The 4968-nt window shown below is 36.0% G+C and overlaps 1 long non-coding RNA gene across 1 annotated transcript; it reads left to right on the top strand.

Moving 5' to 3' along the window:
- The first annotated feature begins 959 nt into the window (after positions 1-959).
- On the top strand, positions 960-3656 carry LOC128207399 (uncharacterized). Its single transcript, XR_008256697.1, has 3 exons — positions 960-1004; positions 1831-1920; positions 3116-3656. It is a non-coding gene; the product is annotated as an uncharacterized LOC128207399 (long non-coding RNA).
- The last annotated feature ends 1312 nt before the right edge of the window (positions 3657-4968 follow it).

Raw genomic sequence — 4968 nt, 5'->3', positions numbered from 1 at the left:
GTGATAACCATGCTATTGTGATAGCCTATGTATTGTGATGACCTAACTATTGTGATAGCCTAGGTATTGTGATAGCCTTGCTAATGCTATAGCCTATGTATTGTGATAACCTTGCTATTGTGATAGCCTATGTATTGTGATAACCTAACTATTGTGATAGCCTAGGTATTGTGATAGCCTTGCTAATGCTGTAGTCTATGCATTGTGATAACCTTGCTATTGTGATAGCCTTTGTATTGTGATAACCTAACTATTGTGATAGCCTTGCTAATGCTATAGCCTATGTATTATGATAACCTTGCTATTGCGATAGCCTTAGTATTGTAATAACCTTGATATTATGATACCCTATGTATTGTGATAAGCTTGCTATTGTGATAGTCTAGGTATTGTGATAACCTTGTTATTGTTATAATCTAGGTGTTGTGATAGCCTAGGTATTGTGATAACCTTGCTATTGTGTTAGCCTAGGTGTATTGATAGCCTAGGTGTTGTGATAACCTTGCTAATGTGAAAGACTAGGTGTTTTGGTAGCTTAGGGTTTGGGATAGCCTAGGTGTTGTTAGAACCTTGCTATTGTGATAGCCTATGTGTTGTGATAACCTTGTTATTGTGATAGCCTAGGTGTTGTGGTAGCCTAGGGTTTGGGATAGCCTAGGTGTTGTGAGAACCTTGCTATTGTGATAGCCTAGGTGTTGTGAGAACCTTGCTATTGTGATAGCCTAGGTGTAGTGAGAACCTAGGTGTTGTGATAACCTTGTTGTTACTGTCTAGATTTTGTGATAGTATAGGCCTTGAGATAATCTGAGTATTGTGATACTCTGGGTATTGTGATAGCCTTCATTGTGATAGTCTAACTTTACATCGTATTTACTTTTCTAGCTGGTGGTGGTGGTATATTACAGTGATTCCCCATTGTTGATGGTCAGACAACCATGACAACCGTGCCATTAACATCAGCCAAAACCTGTACAGCCCAAACTTCGAAATGCAGAACTATAGAAGTAAAAAAAGATATTTAAAAAAAAATGTGCAAGTCTTCTTACATGTAATTGTTCATTCAACAGCTTAATGAATTGTGTGAAGTTTTTAGGGATTATTGAATTCAGAAATGGCTGTTTTTCATCACATTTATAGATCAATATGCAATATTAACTATCATGATGTATTGCAATACATAGTTATACTCACAAAGATTGATATTTAAGCCATTTCAGGTCTTTTGAAAGGAAAAGAAACTAATATTTTAATTATTTCCTTATTTGAAGGAGACATTAAGGGCTTATTCTAAACACTGTAAAAATTCCAAGTTTTTTAGATAAGGCGATTATTATTTCACAAAATGTCATATTGGGTGATTTTTCCCAAAATGTCTAGGGACTTTTTCCCAAAATGGGCAGAAAAAGGCCTGTCAGATACTTGGTTGTCATTGTTACTCTCAAAGATGATGTCTTTCCAATAAATCCTGTCAGTGGAGTCTCAAATACTTAAGGGTGTTGCTCAGTGTATGCTTACATGGTATAAAGATGAAATATTTGCATAAGATTCTATGGCATACCTGTAGACAGTGTATGGTTGTAGTTATTTGCAAGATAAATACAAAAACATACAAAGTTAGTAAATATATTTCTATCTATACACTCCCAAGTCGAATAGTTAATAGTTATAGGTAATCATATGGTTCATGTAAAATATACCCGATCACAAAACAACAATTACCATTAGGCTGGTCAAAACGATATTTTAAAACACAGTCTGTGCATATATAAACATGGATATTAATACTGAACCTCTTTACATGAAATCAAAATTTGTCTTCTCTTATTTCAGTTCAGTTTCAGTTCCAAGTTATGTCAAGCTGTGACAATGGCATTGTTCCACTTACAGCGGTGATCCAGTGCGGAAACTATGACTCCCAAGGTAATGATCTCCAAGAACACACAAGTGAAGTGTGGATGTCCTCATTGGATCCTGATATCACAAGAGTACATGCAGAACTCTTAAGTCTGTCAACAGTAAACCCATAATTTTCTGTATTTTGAAATATCTTTCAAATTTTTAAAGCAACTTTAAATACTTGTTGTCCAAATGTTTTACTGGTAAACTTGCCAAAGAACCATGTCAAGTTGTAACGTGGAACCAGAGCACTCGCGAGGGGGTGACCTGGGCGAAGTGGTGGCTTAAAATTCTCAGAATTCGTAAAATTGAAGAGATATTAACTTTGCCAAAAAAATTGAGTCAAAACATCAAAATAAGCCATCCAGATAGATCAGAGAGACATTGAAATAGCCGAACATTTCACAGCATGTGCATATCCAGTCAACCTGCGAGTGTTCTGTCAAAATATCTCGATAAGCCATTCAGATAGTCTGATACAAACAACAATAAGTGTTGACCAATCAGAGCTTTTGTCTAGTAAAATCATGATCGATGCGCATGACAATGACAGCATGTGTTTGTTTGTTGATGATAATTAAAATATATTAACACCTGGATAGGCCCGTAAAATGTTCCATACCTGTGAAAATCGTCCCCAAGAACTTGTTTGGTTTGCAAACTTACAAGTGAAAAGAATTCAAGATAAGAAAAATAATTACTAGATATCCAATCATTAAACCTCAGTAGGATCATTTATACCTAGAAAATTGGTTAGGCAACCTGTGGAGTCTTCAACCAGGTTAAACGGCCAATGGCCCAATTTTGTTATCTGACTCAAAACGCAAATTTTTAGAAAAAGAGACTGGAAGAAAAATTGATTTACTGACAAAACTCAAAATCTCTAAATCACTGAACATGCATCTTTGGACTGGTACACTCAAGGTGAGAATAGTTTTTGGCATTGTTAATTATGTAGATGATGTAAAATTGACAATGCCTGTTATACCACTGGGCTTGAAAACCCAGGAAAAACCACTTTAGACATGCAACATGTAAGTTAAACTACTAGTATTAAACATGGGTGGGAAAGAGAATAAACAAATGAATTAAGAAATAAAAACATGAATTAGCATAGTTAATGTGTCATTTTTAATATTAAACAGATTGAATTAAAATATAAACAAATAAGAACTAGAATACAATTTTAAAACAGTTGTGTTATTTTTTTATTTTTCAGCCAATCAACATCTGAGTGCAGCCCATGTAGAAACTATAGCACAAACTTCGGAAGGTTGAGATGAAACATGTTGTGGATTATGTTAAATTCATTTGGGTTAATTATGGCAAAGTATAAATGACTCCCTGTCATACACCTCCTGAGCCACAGTGTGTCTGAACTACAAAGTGCCATTTCCCAGGTCTTCCTTGAAGACCGTGTTTAGTCTACTAATAAGTCAGAGGTATTTTCAATAACAATTGATGAAAGCACTGACAGGGGCAAAAAGAAAGACTAATCATTTATTTCCCAAGTGTCTGTGAATCTGGACTTTACTTCTTCCTTCTGATCAGTGATGGCTCATCAAATGCAAAAAGCATTGGGTCATTAGTGGTGTAAGAACTAAAAGGCAAAGGGCTTGACATAAAAAATATGGAGGGCATTGAAAGTGATGGTGCAAGTGTAATGACAGGGAAGACTGGTGGTATTGTCAAACTTCTCCAAGGACACTCCCCATCTCTCATAAGGGTACATTGTGCAGCTCATAGAACCTCGCTGGCAACTTCACAGGCAGCAAAGCTAGTTACACACATGAAAGAGCTCTAAGATCAAACAGACTCTGTGCTATCCAAAGCCTGCTGAATATACCTGAACTGAAGTTTTTCAGAGGATCACTCAGTGACATGCAGTGTAAGTGGTCTACCAGACATACTCAGCCTTGTGTATGGCACTAGAGTGAGAGGCCACAGTTGAAGCCACGTAAATGTCTTCTGCATGAGGTTAACCAGTATACGTTCATTGCTATTACAAACTGAATGATGGGCAATGAGAAATAAATTGACCAACACCAGACCATTGAGTGAGTCAGACTGTAAGTCAGTGACTGATGCCATCCGGAATAATCTAACATTAGAAGATTTCAGTGACGAGAGTGAAGATGAAACTGACAATGTTGGCGTATCTCCTGAACTGAGATATTTCATACAACAACAGAAGATCCTGAGCAACATTACACCTGACTACATTGATAAATTGAAGAACAACCTTGAAAAGCAGTTCACTGAAACTGAAGTACTGGAGAGCATGAATGTCTTTATCCCTCAAAACATCTGCTCAACTGATCCAGTTGCAAAATACGGTGTTCAAGAACTTCAACAGCTAGCTGCACACTTACCCAACAAATCAAGAGATATCAACAGAGTTCCAGATGTATAAGCGTTTCTAGTAGGGCAAATTCGGGTAACTACGGACAATCGGGCAACTTCGGACAAAAATGATAAAATTGGTGTAAAAATATCTAGGAGCGGTTTCCCTACTTCAAAGAAATATGTATTCAGCACATTCAGTGCTTTGATATTGAGATTAACGACAACTCTTGTTTGTTTAAAAAACACGTTATTCGCATGCGCAAAGGAAGTCACCATAACTTCCTCTTTCGTCACACCAAATCTTGCGGACGGCGGGGAAATTTGAAAGCTCATTTTATAGTATCAATTACGGGGTATGCGCATACTGAATTTGACAATTATAAATTGTTTTTGAAAGTTTAAACTATATAATGGCTTCTATAATTATTTTACAACATGAGAATACCAGCAAATGCATTCAACTGAGATAAAAATAATGTGTCCAAACTTTCCCTGGTATTTTTATTACTTAAGTTAAAGTACGGACGGTTTAAAAACCAGTGCTAATTTCCACCAAAAAGAGGCCCATCAATAAACCGTGTCATTAATAAACAAATTACAAAAGATTCTGGTTTCAACATGTGAAATAAAAACAATTTTTCCTAAGTAGAAAACAGGGTAGTTTTAAACATTATTTATCTTTTTAGGAGCAAAGTATTTGACTATGTCTACGATAGTGAATATACA

Source organism: Mya arenaria, chromosome 11, assembly GCF_026914265.1.
Source record: "Mya arenaria isolate MELC-2E11 chromosome 11, ASM2691426v1".
Classification (NCBI taxonomy): Eukaryota; Metazoa; Mollusca; class Bivalvia; order Myida; family Myidae; genus Mya; species Mya arenaria.
The sequence above is the reverse complement of the archived record's forward strand: the minus strand, read 5'-3'. Positions and strand labels throughout refer to the sequence as shown.